Raw genomic sequence first — 24,648 nt, forward strand, 5'->3', positions numbered from 1 at the left:
ACAGCTAAACAATACAGGATACTGAATAGAATTTCAGAAAGGAATTGCCAAAGTTCATGACAAGCATGGAAAGTTAGCTGCTACCGGGAGACAAACAAAAGGTAATACATTTCATTTTGACTCAACTCAGGACAAATGTCTTTATGCTAAGATAGATGATACCTGGTGTATATGGTGAAAATGGATAACAATAACAACAATATTGAAAGGCTAAATGAATTCAACCACCAAACCCTAGCCTAACAATCAACAAAGATCCACCATAACATATGAAGATTACCTAAGACAATGCAAATCAAATGAAATCACAAAGATTATACCATCACATGTCCAATAGGGTTTTGATCTCCATTCTTCCTATCTCCATTGATCTTGCTTGATATATTTGCTCTCAGATTTTATGTGCACAAGAGCTCAACAAAGAACGGAATGTGGTTGCAAGTAGGATCATAAGTGTAGTCGAGTCCTCCAAATTGTCGATTAGGTCATTAGAATGCTTGATTAGGGTTGATAATGAAGGAAGCATCTCCTTATATAGAAGACACTATATGAAATGAAGGGATAAGATTGAGAGGTGTAAAAGGAGATCGACTATGATTAGAGGGTAGGTAGAAGAAATAATAAAATAATGAAAGGGGTAGGTAGTGTATGAATTAAGAGATGAATGACATGTGTCATGTGTAGAAAAGGATAATGAATTAATTAAATAAATAAAGATTTATTTAATTAATAGAAGAAGTAGGATAATTAAATAAATAAGACTATTTATTTAATTTAGGAAAAGGATAATTTAAATAAATAAATGTATTTATTTAAATGAGAAATAAGGCTAGAAGAGGATAAATGAATTAATTAAATAAATAAAGATATATTTAATTAATAGAAGAATTAGGCTTAGATAATTAAATAAATAAAATATTTATTTAATTAAACATGACATTTTTAGGTGTCTACATTTTGCCCCTCTTTGAGACAATGCGGCTTGTCGCGTTGTTTCAAAGAAGATAAGATGAACTGATACAGAGTTGCCCCAAGATGGGAATGATATGCCCCCTCGAGAGATTGGATGAAAATGTCTGAAAAGATTGCAGACAATCTCTCGATAAGAAAGACGGGATTGACCAGATAAAGTGACAAAGTCACGGGATAATGAAGATTGACTCGGAAAATGAAGGCGAGGGCTAGGGTAGGCTATAAGATAGGCCACGGGGGAAAATAAATCGTCATTGTCATCCACGCATCCACAAGAGCATATTGTAGAGCGAAAATAGAGCAGGAGTAGTCAGCAGCGATGGCTTTCGTGCATAGATTCGACCGCGTTCGTCGATTCCAGAGGCCAGCAGAGGCAGGAGAGTCGGTAAGTACCACCAAACCTCCTTGTACTTTGACGCATTTAATTTTGTCATTAATGCATGTCGAATAGGGAAATAAATGCGCTTAGACTAGGGTCCAAAAAGTGTCAAAAAATGTTTAGGCGCGTCTGCGTTGGTGCCAGGTGCATCTGTGTTCGATAGGCGCGTCTGTGTTTGTGCCAGGAGCGTCTATGTCTGGACGCGCGTCTGTGTCAAATGCGGCCACGTCTGTGATATTCAGGTGCGTTTGTACCAAGAAGGCACGTCTATGTCAAGCAGGCGCGTCTGTGCAGAGCATAGGCACGTCTGTGTCAAGCAGGCGCGTCTGTGTTGTCTAGGCGCGTCTATGCAGTCTTTGAGCGTGTTTATGTCATGTAAGCGCGTTTGCGTTGGAAAAGTATGAATTTGCATCTTCTAGGTCAAATCGGTAGTTTTGTGATGAACATATGCTGTCGATTGGATAAGCTGCTGAGAGGGTACACTCAAGCAGGTCCTCTAGAAAGACTAGGATAGATCAAGGCACTTTGTGATGAACAGTGAGTACCAAGATAGAGTAATTTGTGATGAACAGGGAGTACTGAAATATGAGCAGCACTTTGTGATAAACAGGGAGTGCAAATGTGAGTAACACTTTGTGATGAACAGGGAGTGTCACCCACGTAGTACTCTGTGATGAATAGGGAGTACCACTAGGATAAAAGAAACACTTTGTGATGAACAGTGAGTGTCACTAGGATAGAATGTCATATGCACTTAGATAAAAAGTAGCATTTTGTGATGAATAGTGAATGCCACGATGACTGACATGATTGATTTGCTTGACTGCAGGAGTATTTGTCGATGCTAGAGTCACGGGAGAGATTCCCGTCGACGCAGAGGTTGCGATCTGAGTTGTTGCTCAAGGACAGAGCTACTATCGAGGAGATGGGTTTGAGACATGTGCTGTATGTGCCTGAGTTTCGGGCAAACATGGGACTACTGACTGCGCTTGCTGAGAGATGGCACTCTGAGACGTGCACGTTTCATTTGCCGATGGGTAAGATGACAGTCACCCTGGAGGATGTATACAGGATTCTGCGGGTGTCGATCGATGGGGAGCTGATCCCATACGATCGAGATGGTGACAGAGAGGCATTGAGACGGGTGTTTCAGGACCCTGGATTAGAGATGAGGGTAGGACACGTGGCCTGGGATACCATGACAGCCACAGGTTTAGCATTGCCGGCGGTGATCGGAGGAGCTATCAGTGGTTTCCTGTGTCCAGACAAGGCGACACGGGGTTTGGCTGTGGGCTGGGGGGGAGCACTGGAGACGCTGATGACACAACATACCAGATATGCCTGGGGACTGTGTGTGCTGGCACACTTGTATTATGAGCTGCATCAGTTTGTGTATCATGGATCAGTGGGATTGGGCTGCGGGGTGACACTATTGCAGGTTTGGGCTTACAAGCATCTGCCAGTGACGAGGCCGATACACTTTAGAGGTAGGGGACATGGACGCAGTTTTGTGCACCTGTATGATATGATCACCTCGCAGCCATGGATTGGCAGGTTGGAGCATTGGCGGTGAGTGATTGATGACATCGATGTGGTCATATGGAGACCATATCTAGGTTGCGAGGAGTGGGAGGATGACGCATTGGAGCTGCCCTACACCTTCCGGAGCAGGTACCTGATTGGGCGGACGCCCTATGTGCTGGAGAGGCAGCTGGTGGACAGGGTTGGCCGACAGTTTGGCTGGATTCAGAGGATGCCCCGGGGATCAGGCATGTATGCCTGCACCGTCAGAGATCAGGCATAGTTTGGGCCGCTACTGTCGTATGATCAGGCAGTGACTCAGCTGGTGGAGATGATACCTCTTCCTTGGGACATGTGGCCTGAGATTGAGGACGCCGGGATGGATGCAGAGTATACAGCATATTGGGCAGAGCATCCATTCCCACGGTTGATAGATCCAGGAGAGGCACTGGAGGGAGATGGTGGTGGTGAGGAGGATGATGATGGAGGAGGCGATGGGGACAGAGGCCGACGGAGGAGGAGAGGAGTAGTGGGAGAGAGGCGAGTTGCACCTCGGAGGGAGGGTGGGGAGGAGAGGCAGGCTCGGGTGGTGAGGGGTCACGGCGGATTGCCCCTACAGGTACCAGCAGCACAGGGTCCCAGGCAGGTATAGAGATAGGGACAGGTACAGGGACAGGTACAGGGGCAGGCACCCGCAGAGGAGGAGCCACAGGCAGAGGCAGAGGGGGCTGACCTAGAGGAGGATGAGCTGATTGAGCTCAGGGAGATCTGCCAGGGCTAGGTAGATGAGATACAGGAGCTGGAGAGGGAGAGAGATCGGCTTAGGACGAGGCTCAGAGATACTGAGCGGGAGAGATATCAGGCTATCCAGCGCTATACAGAGGCTGAGACAGCGCTGAGGGCAGGGAGACAGGCAGCGGAGGACACAAGGGCAAGATTTGCATATGTCCTACGGGCTGGAGAGGAGATAGGGTAGTGGAGGGACCTCTACTACGGTGCAGTGCTAGTAGGTCAGTGGGCAAGGAGCTTCCATAGACCGTCGCGTACAGCGACAACTACGGGAGGGAGTCGGAGGAGGCAAGCATCTAGTGGTGGAGTCATGGGTCCACCACCACCACCAGATAGAGGAGATAGGCAGGGTGATCTTGGGGTGGGTCCCTCAAGGGCTCAGATTCCACCGAGGCCAGGCGGCTCCGAGGGAGGGAGTTCATCATAGCCATAGAGGGCTCCCATTGTATCAGTGTTGTACCATTCTTTTTGTATTGTAGACACCTGCGGGTGATTGTAGCCATATGTATTTTTGACATCATTGTATCATAACACTTATGATTATATATATGAGAGGATTCATTTTTGCAGTAGCTATATGCATGTGTACCTATGTGATGAGATGTTCTTATGATGTATGTTTTGTGTGATGCTTATAATATGGATACAAATACGTATATGATGCAATGCAATATATTTGTTCTTTTATGTTTTATATGCGTATGCATGATGCAAATGTGAATGTATGAAATGCAAATGAATATGATAATGCAAATGTAAATTGTGCTAACAGGTGTTGTGTGCAGGATGAGATGCAATTGTGATATCTATATGTATGTATGAAATGCTTATATGTGGTAATGCAGGTGCAACTACATGAAATGCAAATGTTTTTGGTGTGTCATTATACTCAGTCATGTGATAGCAGGCTACGAGGACTCGAGAAGGACGATGGAAGTCAATCAAGAAAGGGGGATGAAAGACAGAAGATATGAAAGTGAAAGAGCTTCTTGTGCATTATCATCATTGAGCTTTATTATGGCAAGTAGGTTATGACAATCGAGGCATATGTTCGACCCAGAAAGTCATTGTACCTATTTGCATGGAGATAAGACAGTCACAAACAAGGAATGCCCCAATTCATACTAGACTCACAGTGTCCTCATATCATTGGACAAGTCATAGCATTACTAAGAGACAATCCACAGACAACAAATACAAATAGGTGACGATACCCCATCCTCGCCTTTCTAGTCAAAGACATCCTAGAGATAGAATCTCTAGTCAGAGACATCCCGGAAAAGCTAAAAGACATGTCACCAAAAGATAAAATCAAAAGAAAACCAAGACTCGACACCAACATCCACTGTAGTCCTCAAGTTTAGTGTCTCTTGTCACTTGTATAAGTCTTATTCGATTGTGGTCACAATGTTTACTTTCACAAAAAGGATAGATAGCACTGAACCATGTGTTGTCTGAGTCTATTGAAAGATTTGATTTGTTGAAGCCCATTATTGCTGTTGTGTCTTATCTGAAACTAACTGAATCCATGAAACTGATACTTTATTGTGGAGAAGATGAAACTTTATTGCGGATCTGTGCTCGGATAGACTAAAGGAAGCTGGAAGAAACTGTACTCCTCGAAACATGTGATGTTCGTAGTTCCACACCCATTACTAGACGTAGGATTTTGCCTTAGCCACAGATACGATTTGATTTATTATGGATGGAGAAGGGGTGTAAAGGGATGGTTTATTATGAATGGCTAACCAATCTTGGGTAGATCAATAACAAGCCATGATGGGAATGGGTAAGTTTATTATGGATGAATAGGTTGTGAGTGTGTGCAAAGTGCAATGATGAAAGAGAAACCTGAAGGAGGGAGGAGCAATGTCTCTACGCATGGCATTGGTGACCCAGTTTTCACCATGGTACTTGCCCAGGGTGCCACTGAAGTGGTTTTCATCATTGGACGAAATTATTTCTCTTTACTTTTTTCGATTTTTCAAATTTTTTTGTGTCACAAGGCGCCTGTTTGCCAGGTTTTCACCAAGTAACAATTTTTTTTATTTTATAATTTTTTTTTTTGTATTTTTGAATTTTTTGATTTTTTTGTATTTTTTGAATTAGGATATTCCGAAGAGCTATGTGTAGAACTTGCGAAGGTGCATGTTATTGATAGGATCCTCCAAAGGTTCACCTTCTGTAGTTGAGAGCTGATATGCACCAGATCCATATGCTGGTGTAATAATGTAAGGACCAAGCCAGTTTGGTTCGAACTTGCCCTTCTTCTCTCTGTCTTGCTGATTCTTGGGATTTTCTCGGAGAACCAAGTCACCTACCTCAAATGTGCGAGGCTTGACTTTGTGATTGTAGCTGCGACTCATTCGTTGTTGGTAAGCCTTGAGATGATTAAAAGCAGTTTGTCTCTGTTCATCTAGCAGTTCTAGTTCTTGTAAGCGAGAGACCCTGTAGTCTTCATCAGTGATGATGTTTTGCAAAGAGACCCGTAAAGAGGGTAGCTCGACCTCAATAGGCAAGATGGTTTCAGAACCATAGACTAGTGAATAGGGTGTAGCTCCTGTGGGTGTACGGACACTTGTGCGGTAGGCCCAAAGTGCAGGATTAAGCTGAATATGCCAATTACGACCAGCATCGTCGACTGTCTTCTTTAGGATTTTAAGGATTGTTTTGTTAGACACCTCAGCTTGGCCATTACCTTGGGGGTAGTATGGTGTGGAGAAACGGTGGGCGATATGGAAGCGGTCACAGAGTTCACAAACATCCTAATTTTTTAAGGGACGCCCATTATCAGTGATAATGGAAACAGGAATACCGTATCGGCAAATGATATAGTTGAGGATGAATGTAGCAATCTGTTTTCCAGTAACTTGTGTGAGAGGCACGGCTTCAATCCATTTTGTGAAATACTCTGTGGCTGTGATAATGAATTTATAACCATTAGAGGAAGGAGGGTGAATCTTTCCTATCAGATCGAGTCCCCACTGACAAAAGGGCCAAGGAGACGCAAGTGGTTGTAGTTCTTGTGTTGGCGCATGTATGAGGTCTCCATGAATTTGACATTGCTTACATTTCTTGACAAACTGATATGAGTCTTTTTCCATATTGGGCCAGTAATATCCAGTCCTGATAAGTTTCTTGGCCAAGGTAGGACCACTAGCATGTGGACCACATATCCCTTCATGCATTTCACGTAACGCAATCTGAGCTTCGTCGCTTTCTAGACATCTAAGAAGAGTGCCATCTAGACCTCACCAGTATAGGACATCAGCTAAAATGACATATCAAGAGGATTGGCGAATGAAGGTGTGGCGTTGGTTATTTGATAGATCAGGAGGTAGGGTATTGTCGTGAAGGTATGTGAAGATGGAACCATATAACTGGGATTCAGGACCAACAACGCATATCATTTCAGTAGGAGTGATCTCATATGAAGGAACCAACAGGTTGTCCACCAATAACTCATAGCAGGTCTCATTTTGAGGTAGATCAATCAGTGAAGCAATTGTAGCCATGGCATCTGCAGCACGATTCTGCTCTCTTGGTATCTGCTCAAAATCTATCTTTGTGAAGTGTTGTTTCAGATCATCCACCATTTGTTTGTAAGGCATTAGTTTTTCATATTTTGTTTGGTAATCATCAGTTGCTTGATGGATGACAAGTTGAGAATCCCCCAAAACATGAAGTTCTTGGATCTTCCACTGAACTGCAATCCGTAATCTAGTTGTTAATGCCTCATATTCTGCTATATTGTTAGTGCAAGGAAATGATAAGCGGTATGATTTTGGTATAGAATCTCCTTGAGGAGTTATAAAGAGAATACCAACTCCTGCCCCATGCTGTGTGTATGAGCCGTCAAAGTATAGTTGCCATGGCTTTGCATGTGACATTGTCAAAATGGATTCATCTGGAAATTCTGAACTTAGAGGAACATCATCTATCATGGGAGCATCTGCTAATTGATCTGCGATGGCTTGTCCTTTTATTGCTTTTTTGTCCACATACTCAATGTCAAATTCACTCAGTATCATTACCCATTTGGCCAGTCGCCCAGTAAGTGTTGCCTTATTGAGAAGGTATTTCAATGGGTCTATCCTTGCAACTAGCTTTGTCTTATGAGTAAGCATGTAATGTCGTAATTTCTGTGAAGCAAAGACCACAGCGAGGCATGCGCGCTCAATTGGTGTGTAGTTTAGCTCATATCCCACCAATGTGCGACTGATATAATATACTGCTTTTTCCTTGCCTTCAGCAATTTGTTGCGCTAAGAGTGCCCCCAATGCTATTGGAGTAGCTGAAATGTATAATAACAGTGGTTGATCTGGAACTGGTGGCATCAGAACTGGCGGATTTAGAAGATAATCTTTGAGCATCTGGAAAGCCTATTGACAGTTATCATCCCATGTGAATTTGATATTTTTATGTAGCAAGTGTTGAAAAGGATTGCACTTATCTGCCAGTTGTGCTATGAATCTTCGTATAGACTGGAGTCTCCTTTGTAAGGATCGAAGTTGACTGATATTTCTAGGTGGTGGCATGTCCAAGATAGCCTTGACTTTTGCTAGATCGGCTTCGATTCCTCTTTTGGACACAATGAATCCTAGGAGCTTCCCAGAGGTTACTCCAAAGACACATTTCTTGTGGTTTAATCTTACTTTGTATTTTTCCAACTGATCAAAGACGACTGAAAGTATGTCCAAATGTGTATCTCTGTCTACTGATTTACCCAAGAGATCATCAACATAATCTTCCACAGTTACGTGCATGAGATCATGGAAGATAGTAGTCATTGCTCTTTGATATGTAGCACCTGCATTTTTTAGCCCAAAGGGCATGACATTCCAACAGAAAGTTCCCCAAGGACAAGTGAATGATGTTTTGTGTTGATCTTTGTGTGCGATCCTTATTTGATTATAATCAGAAAATCCATCCATTAATGATAACATTTTGTGACCTGTTGTGAGATCAACAATCAAGTCAATATTTGGTAATGGGAAGTCATCTTTTGGACAAGCTTTGTTAATGTCTCTGAAATCTGTACATATTATGATACTGCGATCTGGTTTACTGATAGGTACTAAATTGGAGATCCATTCAGGATAATCAATTGGGCGTATGAATCCGACATCCAATAACTTCTCCAGCTCTGTTTTGACTAGTAATGCCACTTGTGGATGCATTTTTCTTAATTTCCGTTTTACTGGCTTTGCCCCCGGTTTGACTGTCAAATGATGCATTACCAAATCCGGATCTAGTCCAGGCATATCAGCGTATGACCATGCAAAGTTGATTTGTCATTCCTTGAAGAAACTTATGAACTGTGACCTTTCGGACTCTGTCAATGATTTAGCCAGGGATATGTTGTGTGGAACCTATTCCATACCAATGTTTGTTTTGATAGTCTCCTCTACCAGCATGGATGACTTTTCCTCATACGAGGTTGGGAGAATGTCGAGCCTTCCATCTTCGGGTGCCTCAGAGAGGTTTTCGCCCTCAGATACGTCCTTTCTTTTTACTTTTTTGGGATCAGATAGCGCCATAGTGTGGTTTTCGCCATAAGACCCTTGATTTGTTCTTATTTTCACATTTTTGCGACTGGAAGGTCCGACACCCTCACCAAAATATGCCACGCTATTGAGTTCTATGGTGTATCCTGCTTTATGGTCTCCAGGAGGAAGATCATCTTGTATGCCCAAATAGTCAATAACAGCTTCATCATTTTGGAATGTGTTAAACTGTGCTGGTCCTTCATAATCCCAGTCAATGAGTTGGTGGTGAAAAAGGGGAAGGCCTTTAATGTTTTCGGAGTTTGCGGGGTTAAGAGTGAAGATGTGGTTATATTCGGGTATGTCAAGGTAATTATCGAGGTCATCAATGGCACTCTCCTCATCAGTCTTGATCGCGAACGAATCCAAATTGTCATCACTAGTAGTGCATTCCGGAACAGGTGTTCTCATCCTATGTGATTTCAACCTAGAACCTTGGGACAAGGACTGTGTAGACTCCTCATGGGTTGTTTCTTGACCAACTCTGAATTTTTTATAAAACTCCTCCTCTTCTGTGGGTTCATCTGGCTCTCTGAATGTCTCGGTGAGCTCATAGTCACTGGAGGATTTGTCTGAACCCCATTCCCATTCGTTGGAATCTGTGGAATAGCAATTCTCTTGTTGAATTTTGGCAATTTTGATTCGTGATGCCTCTTCTGTCCTTTTAGTGTGGATCTTGGAAGTCAGAAAACCAAGTCCCTTCGAGCATTCCCTTTTTACAGTCAATTCAGGTTGTAAGGGCTCCATAACGCCTTCTTTTCGTAACCCAAGAGGGCTTTTTCCATCATACCCAAATTTTTGTAGAATCTTGAAGCCTTTGCCATATTTCTCACAGGGTATATTGATCTGATCTTGTGTATCATCTTCAATGTCTTTGTAGAGAATTTTGTATAAAACTTCCTCTTCCAGTTCGCCCCATCTTTGAAAGGTAGTAGGATCCCATTTGAATACTATGATGGATATTTGCTTGTTAGGATGTGGCCTTCCATAGTCTTTTGGAGAGCTCATGACTTGTCGTAAATACATGGTCTGATTTGAAAGTATATTCCCCCATGCCTTTGTCCTGAAACTTGCCTTTAAGCTCACCTTGTTTGGATGTCGAAGGTTTTAATGACTCGGGATCAATATATGTTGACGAAGGAACAACTTCCCGATTACTAGGAATGATGGTCTCAGTCTTTGATTTCAGGTTATTGCAATATATGAATGGATTAGGATCACCGTTAACTGTTACTTCCACTCCATTATGAGGAAACTTAATGCATTGGTGATATGTGGATGGGACTGCCCTCATTTCATGGATCCAAGGACGTCCTAGTAATATGTTATAAGTGAGATTTAAATCTAGGACTTGACAGACCACATCCTTTGTAACTAGCCCAACTCTGAGAGGTAAGATGACTATACCCTTGGATGAACGCTCTTCATCATCATATGCCTTAATGGTGATCTTGTTTGTAGAATTTACAGCTTTATCAGAATATCCCAATTGTGTGATAGTGCTTAATGTGCAAATGTTTAGACCTGCTCCTCCATCTATCAGGACTCGTTTTATTCGATGTTTGTGTATGAAGGCTTCAATGTGTAATGGTGCATTATGTGGCTGACTTACGGAGGCGTCATCGGCTTTCGTGAAAGTAAGTGAATGTGGAATGGAAAGGTATCCCACCATGGCTTGAAATTGGTCTACGTTTAGATCAGTAGGAACAGCAGTATCTCTCAAGATTTTATCAAGAATGGTTTTATGTGCGGGAGATATGCGTAATAGTTCGAGGATTGAAATGAGCGCGGGTGTCTTCCCTAATTGTTCTACAAGGTCATACTCAGGTTTGGTTGATGAAGAAGCGGTGTGTTTAGGTGGAGCACCTTGCAAAGTGATTTTACCCTGACAGGTTGTAACATGACATTCAGAGGTAGGTTCAGAAGAAGATCCAACACCTTTTAGGACAATCTTGGGTCTCTGAGTAGAATTCTCGGACGCTTTGTCTTTGATGATAATAGTAGAGACGTAATTGTCCATCGAGATGTTATTGATAGTTGAATCATAGTTATAGGATGCTCTGGTATAGTTGGTTTGGTCATCTGTGGCTTTAGCTTTTCCCTTGTCATGTTTTGGGAATGGTTCCTTAAACATCTCATGTTCTTGATTGGATGAATGTCCCTCAATCTCAATATCACCTCTATCAATGAGATCTTGTATGATGTTCTTCAATCGATGACAATTTCCTGTCTTATGACCCTTGCTCTTATGAAATTCACAGTACTCATCATCATTCCACCAATTTGGTTTGACCTTTGGTTCATATGGCAGGAAATCTGGAATTGTGATCACCTTGTTTGCCACTAACTTCTTGAAAACTGACTCAAGTGGTTCTCCCAACGGGGTATACTTCCTTTGTGATCTAGAAGTTGTTTGAGTATTCACTTGATTGTTTGTAGAACTTGATCCCAAAAAGATGACTTTGGGTCGCACTGTGTTGGCATCAACAACACCATCATTGACTGTATTCTTGTTTTTATTCCAAAATCTTGGCTTGTCTTTTCCTTTAAAGTCATCTTTGTTTTCCTTGAATATTTTAATGACTCCTTGTTCAATTAGGAATTTTTCTGTCGCTAAGCCTTTTTCAATGACGTCCTTGAAGGTGGACAAACAAGCTTTCCTTAGATCATAGCCAATGTCTTTGTTAACATTTTGGGTGAACATCTCTACCACTTGTTTTTGTGGAATTTCACAAGAGCATCTGTTGGCTAGATTTCTCCATCTTTGTAAGAATGAGGCAAAAGATTCTCCCTCTTTTTGCTTATTATTGCACAAAGTAGTGACCGATATGTCTGTCTCTATGTTGTAGGAGAAATGTTGAATAAATGCCTCTGCTAAGTCACCCCATGACTTAATTCCAGGTGGAAGTTGGGAAAACCATTCCATAGCTTGATCACCTAAGCTTTGTGGGAATAATCTCATCAAATATGTCTCTTCTGCTGCTACCTCAATGCAAGTTGTGAAAAATTGTCTTATGTGTGCCTTAGGATCCCCTTTTCCTCTATACTTATCAAATGTAGGCATCACAAAGTGTGTAGGAAAAGGAGGCATTGGAATGCTCTTGTCAAATAGATAAGGACATATGTCTCTCATTGTGTATGTTGGCTTCGGTGTATTTATGTCCTCCATTTTCTTTTGTAAGTCCTTGATTTGTTGCTCCAAATTGCTCTTAGGTGGAGATCGACTTCTTGGACCATACCCCATGCTTGAGGCACCAATTGGAGGAGGAGCATGTTGCATATATGGATGATATTGATCATACACATGTTCATATGGAGGAGGTCTGTAATGACACTGCGTATATGGACCACTTGGTATAGATTCATGTTGAGGAACCCCATATCTATTTTGCGCATGTATACCATATTCTACAGGCATGTCATGTTCTATTGTGTTGGCCCCAAATTTGACATGAGGTTTCCTTGTGTCCAAATTTTGAGCATGCCTTTGAACATCCAATTGCTTTGGTTGATCCTTAGAATTAGCATATCTGTCTACATAAGACTTCCATACTGGTCTACGAAGGTAAGTATCATATGCTTGACCATGTGTATGTGGGACCTCTGGTTTTTGAAGCAAAGACGATGGTGATTCAGGCACCATATATGGTCCTCTATTTCCTCCACTATTAGGTCTCCTTTGATCTATGTTGGAGTGAGTTTGTTGCAAAGGTCGGTTTTCCATTATTTGAGACATGTCAAAATCATGAGGTATCTTGGTTCCACTTTGTGCCATCATGTGTCAGAAGTATTGTCTATCTCTCCTCATTATTTCCTCAACCAATCTATTGAAATGGGGAATCATAATGGATTCTTCCACATCTGCTGAATGTATTGATAAGTTGTCCAAATTGTCATTGTGTGTAGCATTGTTGTTTGTAGTGCCTGTGTTTTCAACATTTGGAACGTTTCTATAGACATCCATGTCCGGCAATGTAGTGTGATCAGTATTGAAAAATAAATCATTGTCATACTCATAAGAACTCATGTTTGCGGACTCTTGAGCCTCTTTAGTTTCTCTCCTAGATTTTTGAAGACGGGTTTCAACCATGAACTAGGTATTGACCAAGATGTGTGAGACTAGATGAAAATGTAAAAAGTATGGAAGACCAAGAGTTGTATGGAGTGTAAATGAATCTGAGGTGTACTTGCAATTGTCCAAAGTGTAAGACCAAGTATGTATGTAGTAGAGTAGGTGTGACTTCCAAAGAGAGGATAGTTTCTCTTGATGAGGTAAGCTGACCTTGACCCTAAGTAAGACCAAATGAGACCCAAAGGTAAGAAACCTTGATGAGGGACCTCTTAGCAAAGTGTTGTTGTATGTAGTGTGTTGACAAAGTATGATGAGGACAAGCAAGTGACCTTTTGACTCAAGTTTAGACAAGTGTGAATGTAAAATGAGATGTGAAGCAATGATGGACTTTGTGAGACCCAAATACAGGTTGAATGCTAGATGAAACCTGAAGAAACAACCTAGGAAGCTCAAGTATTCTGAAACTAATTTCTTTTGTTACTGGACTGTGAAATTTTCTTGCAATTTTGAACACAGACGTGCCTATATACTACACAGACGCGGTTATCCGACGCAGACGCTACTCTGTTTAACACAGATGCGCTTCTGAGATTTTCTTGTTTATGTTTGCTGGACTGTAAAATTTTTTGCAATTCTAGACACAGACGCGACTGTATACTGCACAGACGCTGTTATAAACACAAACGCTATTCTGCCCTTCATAGACGCGTTTATATGACTCAGACGCGGTTTAAATAGACACAGACGCGTTTCTGTAAAATTTGTGCAATTTTTTTTTCAATCTGTGAAGTCATTTTGTTGTGACCAAATCTGACTGTTTGACTGTTTTTCGTGACAAGAGAACACAATGTTGATGAGGACTCAATGTTTGCAAGTGTTTAGACTCCAAAATGACTCCAAGAAAAGTGTGTTGTTTGATGTAAAAATGTTTTGCATACACTTGAAGACACAAAAGACACAATGTTTTGCTCTTTGGTCTTGAATGTTTGAATGTTTAAAATAAGTCAAGCACAATTCTTATGGCTGGCCAAGACAATAGTTGTTGATCCCACATGGGTTTTACCCCCGAGGCTACGCTATTCAGAGCGGATACTTAGATGCTTGACCTCACTGGCTCCACCCTCGGCATTCACTTCTCAGGTCAGCCAAGCATCAGTCCCCATGAAAACTCCCCATGGTGAACTTTGTATCTCTACTAAGAACCGTATGTGTGTGGGCCGCTACCAAAGGTCCGACCTCTTGCCCCAACAACTAGAAGGATTTGGGCCTCTAAAACAAAATGGTGCTAGTAAGGGCATCCGCTCGTGTGGCCATACATGCGGCACTTTCAGCTCTGTAAATATAGAAGGCTGCCAGCCGGTAGGGGTTACGCCCTACAACTGATCAAATAAATTTGATCAAACGAGTTTATGGGGAGACATAGTGTCGGTATGAACTAATCAGCACACATTATTCATAGTTTTCACCATGAATACATTTGATTATAGTGGTTCGGATGAGGTGGGTTTTCCTTGCTACCACTTGGGTCGTCCTCTTCTCACTAGTAGTCCTAATGACCACATGGGAAGATAGGCCCTCTAAAGATTAAACAAAAAGAGCCTATTGCTCAAGACACAAAAGACAATGATTCAATTTTAGTGCACCAATGGAAGTGTTTGCCAGTCTCTAAAAACAAGGCACACAATAAAAATCAAAAACTCTTGCCAAGGACCTACAACAAAGAGTTGTTAGTAGTTTGGGTTGTTTGAAATAATCACCCCTTCCTGCAAACACACAAGTTAGGTAAATTTTAAAACCCAAAAGACTTTGTGAAAATAGGGGCCTTCAACCAAACGATTTAGCTTCCAAGGCAAGCTGCACCAATTGTGTTAGCTAGATCTGCAAATGTTAGTCCAAAAATAAACTAGATCTGAAACCCTAAATGCAAAATCCGAAAACCGAATCAATACAATTTCCAAAATTTTGAAACAGGCAATACACAGACGCGATTACCGCCTACGCAAACGCGACTCCGCAACAGAAACGTGGTTCTGTGAGACACAGACGCGATTAAAAACCACAGACGTGCTTTCTGTACGTAGATGCGGGTGAAAATGACACAGACGCGTTTCAATAACACAGACGCGCCTCCCTGGAACCTGCAAAATGAAATTTGACCAAAACACAGATGCGGATCCAGCTGTCTTAGACGTGCCAGAAAATCAAAAACGCGATCCGAAAGTGCGCAGACGCGAAAATACCAAAAATGCTACCAAAAATGTCCGATCTGCAACTTCAAAAACACAAGACCTGCAACAAGGGGGTCAAATGCAAAGGGACAAGAGTCCCACCGGGCGTGCCAAAATGTATATGGTGAAAATCGATAACAATAACAACAATATTGAAAGGCTAAATGAATTCAACCACCAAACCCTAGCCTAATAATCAACAAAGATCCACCATAACATATGAAGATTACCTAAGACAATGCAAATCAAATGAAATCACAAAGATTATACCATCACATATCCAATAGGGTTTTGATCTCCATTCTTCCTATCTCCATTGATCTTGCTTGATATATTTGCTCTCAGATTTTATGTGCACAAGAGCTCAACAAAGAACGGAATGTGGTTGCAAGTAGGATCGTAAGTGTAGTCGAGTCCTCCAAATTGTCGATTAAGTCATTAGAATGCTTGATTAGGGTTGATAATGAAGGAAGCATCTCCTTATATAGAAGACACTATATGAAATGTAGGGATAAGATTGAGAGGTGTAAAAGGAGGTCGGCTATGATTAGAGGGTAGGTAGAAGAAATAATAAAATAATTAAAGGGGTAGGTAGTGTATGAATTAAGAGATGAATGACATGTGTCATGTGTAGAAAAGGATAATGAATTAATTAAATAAATAAAGATTTATTTAATTAATAGAAGAAGTAGGATAATTAAATAAATAAGACTATTTATTTAATTTAGGAAAAGGATAATTTAAATAAATAAATGTATTTATTTAAATGAGAAATAAGGCTAGAAGAGGATAAATGAATTAATTAAATAAATAAAGATTTATTTAATTAATAGAAGAATTAGGCTTAGATAATTAAATAAATAAAATATTTATTTAATTAAACATGACATTTTTAGGTGTCTACACCTGGTTATGGCATAAAAGGTTTTGTCATGTAAATTTTGATAATCTGATCAAAATAAGCAAGAAGCACTGAGTAAGAGGTCTACCAAGTATTGAAAAACCTGAGAATGCTATATGCCAAGGATGCCAGATGGGTAAGATGACAAGATCAAGCTTTACAAGTAAGTCCTACACTTCTAAAGGAATTTTAGATCTAGTACACACTAATCTTTGTGGTCCCATGAAAGTTCAAAGTTATTATGGTGATAAATATTTCATATTATTTGTGAATGATTACTCAAGGATGATGTCAGCTATGTTTTAAAAAGAAAAATCAGAAGCTTTTCACAAGTTTAAATGGTACAAGGCAAGAGTTGAAAATGAAATAGGAAGACAGCTGAAATGTCTTAGATCTGATAGAGGAGGAGAGTTCACTTCTGATGAATTTAACTTATTCTGCAATGATCATGGTATAAAAAGACAAGTATCTGCACCGAGAACACCTCAACAAAATGGGATAGTCGAGAGAAGAAACAACTCAATTGTAGATTATGCCAAAACCCTGATGATAGAAAAAAGGGTACCTCAAACATTTTGGAGAGAAGCAATCAGCACTACAGTTTACACCCTAAACCGAGTACGACTGAAGAAAGGAACTATGAAGACACCATATGAGATCTGGTATGATAAGAAACCTAATGTAAGTTATTTTAAAATCTTTGGAAGTAGATGCTATGTTCACAAAGATGACAGAAATAAAAAGTTTGATCAGAAAAGTGAGAAAGGAACATTTCTTGGTTATTCTTCTAGAAGTAAAGCATTTAAATGTCTGATCAAATCATCTAACAAAATAGTAGAAAGTGCAAATGTGAAAATTGAAGAATTTGCAGAAAGAAATGATGAAGGAAATTCCAAAGAACCAGAAGATTATGAAGAATTTGTTTATGTTCACCCGAGAAGTCCTACCGAGAAAGCTGCTGAAGAAAATGAAGATAATGTCTAGTTACCGAGTGATGAAGAAGATCATACAGAACCTACCGAGCCTATATTAGCCAAATATGTCAGAAGAAATCATGCATCAAATCAGATTATAGGAGATAAGGATGATCCAGTAATGACAAGGAACAAACTGAGACAGAACACATGTCTGATATCTGAATTTGAACCGAGAATAGTAAAAGAGGCATTTAACAGTGAAGTTGGGTAAATGCTATGACAAAAGAGATTGATCAAATCAAGAAGTATGACACATGGACACTAATCCCAAGACCAAAGGACAAAAATGTAATCGGTACAAAGTGGATTTTCAGAAACAAGATAAATGAAAAAGGTGAGGTCATTCGGAACAAGGCAAGACTAGTTTGTAAAGGTTATGCTCAAGAAGAAGGAATAGATTATGGTGAGACTTTTGCACCTGTGGCTAGACTTGAGGGAGTAAGAACATTGTTGGCATATGTTGCTTTCAAAAATTTTAAGGTATATCAAATGGATGTTAAATCTGTATTTTTGAATGGTATACTAGGAGAAGAAGTCTATATTGAACAACTTGAAGGATTTGTTGAAGACAAGAGTAAAGATCAGGTATGCAAATTGAACAAAGCTTTATATGGTCTGAAACAAGCACCTAGAGCATGGTATGAAAGACTGCACTCTTATTTAATCAAGATTGGTTTTATGGACAAGTGAAAACAACAATATGTACATGAAGAATGATGAGAACAATGGTATATTGATCTCAACCATATTTGTTGATGATATTATTTTTTGTGGTAATGACTCCTTATGCAAGAACTTTGGAAATGAAATGTGCAAAGAATTTGAGATGTCATTAATCGGTGAGATAAAATATTTTACAAGTTTACAGATACTGCAAATGAAAGATGAGGTTTTCATTACTCAATCCAAGTACATAAAGGAAATCTTGAAGAAACTTGGAATGGAGGATTCTAAACCAGTAAGTACTCCTATGACTACTAATTGTAAACTATCAAAGAATGATGAATCTACATCTATTGATGAGACACTTGACCGATCTATGATTGGAAAGTTGCAATATGTTGTGCATAGTAGACCAGATATAGCACATGCAGTAGGTATTGTTGCAAGATTTTTTGCAGATCCCAAGGAAACCCATATGACAACAATCAAGAGAATTTTCAGATACCTGAGAGGCACTGAAGATTATGGCTTAGTATATGAAAAGAGAAATGATTTTGATTTAAAAGTTTATATTGATGTTGATTGGGCGGGAAACATAGATGACAGGAAAAGCACAAGTGGTGGAACTTTCTTTTTAGGAGAAAGACTAGTGAGTTGGCTTAGTAAGAAACAAGGATGTATCTCACAGTCAACAGCAGAAGCTCAATATGTTGCTGCAACATTGAATTTTACCAATATAGCATGGATCAAACAAATGTTGGAAGGTATAAATGAGAAAGTTATCGAGCCAGGAACTATATTCTATGATAATACGAGTGCCATTAACATTTCAAAGAATCTGGTAATGCACTCTAAGACAAAACATATCTCTATAAAGTATCATTATCTCAGAGAAGAAGTTCAAGAGAAGAAAGTTGTGCTGGAATATATCAGTTCAAAGGAGCAATTAGCAGACATCTTCACAAAGCCACTGCCAAGGGACACTTTTGAATATCTCAGAAGCAAGTTAGGGGTCATACCCCTATCTTCTACTCACTGATAGAGTTTGGTGAAAGCATCAATTCGATGAATCTACAGAATATTATGTGTGGATTGATGTTGATTTACGCATTTTAGAAGGTTTTCTAAAGGTGTGCAGGAAATAGTGAATTGAGACAAGGTTGCTTTGACCAAGACTGAGATGATACACAACAAGGCAAATCACTTCATAGAGGAAGAAAACATGATTTAGTTCTTTTACTTTTTGGCACTGTTGTCAAAGGGGGAGAAGACTAAATGGTAAAGTCCTAAATGAAGAAGATAACTAAAGACTAATGACAGGGGGAGAAGATTACAAAAGGGAGAAGACTTCAGGAGATTTTAACAGCTCAAGGATAACATGAGAAGTCTAACAACAATCTGAATCCGAATCAATTTGAATATCTTGTTGTTATTACCATTTAAAAAGTTGGTTTTGCCATCAATGCCAAAGGGGGAGATTGTTGGCATTTCAATTGAAGGAGATTGTTGATATTCATTAAGGATATTGAGAAGGTTGTTGAAGATTATTTGATATAACTGAAAAAGGATGATAACTATCTTTATAACATTATTTTGTCATTGATGTCAAGAAATTGATTTTCTGATTCAGTATGATGTTGCCATATCTTGAGAAGATTGATTTGAAGAGAATTAAGTGGTTGGTAAAAGACACAGAAAGAATGTGATAAGAAAGGGGAGAAATAAGATATTCAATGGGCAACTATTACCGAGTTAGACAATGATGAGATCATGATGTTTAGATTGTTTTGATATCCTACATATGTTGTTGATTGTAAGGTTAGTACTATACTATGTCACCGAGCAAAGAACCTAGTCGGTAAACCCTAAAGAACCTAGTCAGTAAACCCTAAGGTTATCAATATCGGTTAATGTCTACCGAGTAAAGTTTAGTATTTACCGAGTTGCAACCGAGTTATGACAGATCACATTGGATGGATAAAAGCATTATTTAATGAAGGACAATGGTGAGCTGGAGATGTATAAATGATTGGTATGTTGTGCATGAAGTTTGTTAAGGATCTATGTCAATAGAAGATCAGCAAGAAGATCTATAGCGCAGATTGAACCGCAATAACCTTGTGCAAGTTCCAAGAAAGGAATGCAAGTCCCAAGGTGAGGTAAAACATTTTCAGATCGAAGGATGCATTGAACCTAGTCAATATTGAAGATCTGATGGCTAAGGTTGATCATGGGAAATGTGATCAAGGAGATTCGACGGTTAGCTAATTGTTTATAAATAAGAAATTGTTGATAAACAATGCATGCGGGCAAGTGTAAGCACAAGGATGCTACATAGTGATTACCGAGCACAGAAGCTTGAAGAACTGTTTGAATAACAGAGTAGGGAGCCTAGCAGAGGGACAAGATAAGTCCTATGCCAAGATTGTTTTGAGCAAATAAGAATCTGCTTTAGCATTTTAGATATGAAGCTGCAGATATATTTATTACTATTGTTTATTTTGTAAGTGACAGAAAATCTCTTAACCGAGTGGACTTAACAGTCTTATTTGTAAACCCTTTAGCAAGGTAACATTCTAAATGAGTGTTTGAAATCCTTTGACAAGGTCACTTCTAACAAAGTGAAGATCCTAACAGATCTGAGGAAAATCCCTTAACCGGGTCACGTCTAGTAATGTGTTTGTAATCTTTAATAGGATTTGCTTTTAACTGAGCATACTCTAGAAGAGTATATTTCTTAGTGGGTCCGAAATCCCACAGTGGTTTTTCCTTATTTGGGTTTCCACGTTAAATCTGGTGTTATATGTGTTATGATGATTATGTGTTTATGAATTTGCATGTTAAGTAGTTTTTGGTTATATTGCTGAAGTATAAGTTACCGAGGTTGAATCTGTTGATTTCATGGAAGATTAAGTTTGTATGATTCACCCCCCCCCGCTCTCATCTTGTTAGCTATTGGCATCAGATCTTTACAGTTTCTTCCTTGGGCATCCAAACCAAAGGTTTGAACTAACATTTCAATGTCCAAAAATGTGTTTTTCAATTTGTAAATGGATCGACACAATATTGAGGGTTCTCTCCATCAGGTTTGAACATGTTTCAATGTCAAGTCAAAAACGACATAGTAATTTTGCTCGCTCTTTCTTATTTTTTTATACTAGTTTTTTTTTTGCATTTCAATTATGTTAAGGTTTTGATCTTTAATTTATTTTTCTAGTATCTCCATTTTCATCAAAAACTGACAAATGATATTTTGGACTCATTTTTAACCTACTCATCAAAATTTGAAATGAATCACATTTTTGGAAACTAGAATCTATTTTACACATTGAAAAAATTAATTTTTGATTAGTTTCCAAAAACTTTAGGGGGGCCACACTCAATTTTCTATTTTTTAGGGTGCATCCAATTTCAAAATTAGTAAAAAATAATATATTTATTATAAAATTAGTAAAAAAGTGAACATAAAATAAATGTTAGCTAATTTATCATAAACGCAATTTTTGAAATACTAAAAAAATTGAAAATTTTATTGGTTACACACCATTTGCTATGTTATGTTTTTTTATTTAAATAGGAACATTTTGTGTGCTACCCATTTTTGCTCCATTTCCATTCACTTACCCAAATATCGATGGTATACCACAAGGTTAGAAACTAAAATTAACCCAACAAGATGGTTTTTCCACCCTAAGAAAGTAGGAGATAAGCTAACTCCTCTATGTTCTATATTAACTAATCATTCCCTCAAAGTTACATTATCAGTCTAAAAAATGATTTTATCAATAACTATAAAGAAAAAAATCTAAAATGAAAAGATCTCACTCCATATTCTAGAATTTAATGATGAACATACATCGGATGCTGAGAGGGGGGGTGAATCAACATTAACTAAAATTTTAGACTTCAAACTTGCATCTAATAGATTTATCTAGGCATAAACTTCAAAGAGAATTGAATGAAGTGATCATAAAATCATTCACACTAAACACACATGAACACCAATATTTTATGCATGGAAAGCCCAAACTCGGAAAAATCGCAGTGACCGATAACTCACAAAAATGATCCACTCTATAGAAATATTTTACAAAAAGGTAACTACCTATTCTAGACTTGCAGTCCAAGACTAACTGCACTTGGGGCAAGATACAAAAAAAATGACTTGCAAACCTGATGCTAAGTACAACACAACAACTTACAATATTACAAATAATAGAAAAAGAACTTTATGAATAAGATGTTGGCAAGAGACACTGCATTGATGATCAAATGTTGTCATTGATGGCAACTTGAGTTAGATATCCAATCTGCAGTTCATGACTCATTCATTCTGGAAGATTGATTGAGGTCTAGTGAGGTCCGGTACAAAGAACAATGTATCCGACATAGTGTATAGTTTGGTTATCAATAGATTATTTTGGTTGAGTATTTTTCCTTGCGGATCTCAGAGATGTATTGTGAATATGCAATTTACCTTATTCTAGGTTTGTGCCCTCCAATGTTAAGTTTGGTTTTGGTTGGAAGATTCGGTAGACCGGTTTTTCTGGTAGAACAATGTTTTGGTGCAGTAACATGAGAAGATTAGCTGTGGGAATCATACAAAGTCATTTTGATGGTTTTTTGTGTGTTTGAGGTCGATGATTTGACATATGGGAAGCATGTGGATATCTTGTTTTCGTCTTCTTAGTTGTTTTTGGATCAGATTAAGCCGACTTAGGTAACATGTTTCATGTTGTGTGTTATGCGGTTTTTAGGCCGGCATGGAATTGACTTAAATTGACGATGCAGATATATTAGTCCGATTGATATGATCATTTGGTAGGTTAATGGTGATGTAGTAAGTGTGTATGAGCGATTGTGCATAATTTCACTTGCGTGGTTGAGAGATTTATGCTCTGGTATATGACAACAAAGAAAAACAGAGTTGTGTGTCAGAACAATGGAAGAAGACTATTTGTTCTTATCTGGAAGTGTATTTCAGAATTTGTAGATGCTATTCATCAATTCATACAATTAGCTATCATTTGTAAACATTTGTAGGGCAGTTAGTCCTCCGGGGGTTGTATCCCTCTTCTTTGTAATTGAGTAGTGAGCTCTAGGCAGTGTGCATGAATGCATGTGCATTCCCCTTGTAATATTATTATACTAATGATTACAATATTATAATATTGTAGGTCTCAATCCCACCATGGTTGTTCCCTTAACCGGGTTCCCATGTAAAACTCTTGGTGTTATGGTGTTGTTGATCTTGGCTTTGTTTTTTTGCACTTACTTTTCTTCATTTGCATAAAGTGGTTGTTAGATTAGGTTATTAAGTTTAAACTTTCTAAACACTAATTAACCCCCCCCCCCCCCCCTTAGTGTTCCCTTGATTCCAACAATTGGTATTAGATTCTAGTTCCTCAGAAGGATCCTAAAAGCTTGAGAGAGATCCATGAAGGTGTATTAATGGATTCCAGTGGTCTTTGACAACAACTACTTCTTGTACTTGATGATCTTGATCAATCCAAAGCCAAAGTCCAAGAATTGAAAACAAATCTCAAAGATGTTGAAAATTTCATGCAGACATTAAAGGAGCAACTGAGTAAGTCCAAGGAAAAGAGAAAGGAGCTTGTTGATCAACTTCAAGAGAAAAGTCAAAGCATTGATGAAGACGCCTTGAAAGAAAAGACAAAAGAATGTGACAGACTTGCTAGAGTTAATACACTTCAAAAGAATGAGATGGAAGCCATTGTGATGAAATTGACAAAGGAGATTTAAGATAGGAAGAAGAGTGAGGAATGTTTGACTCAGTCACTAAAGGATAGATATGATGAATGTTGCAAACTAAATCATGAAAATGACCTGCTAAAGCATGAATTGATACAATCCAAAAATAATGAGCAAGAGCTTGAAAGAAAAATCATAATTTTGAGAGATGAACTTACCACTGCTAATAAGTACAAATAAAAATTCAATGCTATCTCAACTAAGATGAATGAAATGCTACAAAGTCAGAAGAATAAAGGTAATATGGGAGGACTTGGATTTGAGAAAAGAGAAAGCTTTGGATCTGGGCAAAGCGATACTAAACATAAGAACAACAAGAGATCTTTGGTAAGACAACCTAATGCTTATAAATTCAATGGTAAATGTTTTGTTTGCAATAAATTTGGTCATAATGCAAATCAATGCAGAAATAGAGAAAATCAAAACAATTCATCATTCTCCGGACAATGTTTCAATTGCAATAAATATGGTCATAAGCTAGTTGAATGCAAAAGTATGGTAAATAGGAGAAATATAAAATTCTATGCTTGTGGAAGATTTGGACATATTGCTAACCAATGCAGATCAAAGGGAAATCAGAGTAATTCCAGGCCTAATCAAAGAAACAACTTTGTTTGCTATGCTTGGAACAAATCCGATCACATTGCTAAATTTTGTAGAAGCAAGAATGTGAACAAGAATGCTCTGATAGGCAAGAATAAATTTGATGATAAGGTCAAGGCGAAGGTTGAAGAAATCAGAGAGAAGAGAAAGAAGAAATGGGTCAAGAAGAGTGATTCTGAGATAGGAAATGTGTCCACACCTAATTCCAATGCTGGAACCTCATCC

The sequence above is a fragment of the Cryptomeria japonica genome, chromosome 9 (assembly GCF_030272615.1).
Source record: "Cryptomeria japonica chromosome 9, Sugi_1.0, whole genome shotgun sequence".
Classification (NCBI taxonomy): domain Eukaryota; kingdom Viridiplantae; phylum Streptophyta; class Pinopsida; order Cupressales; family Cupressaceae; genus Cryptomeria; species Cryptomeria japonica.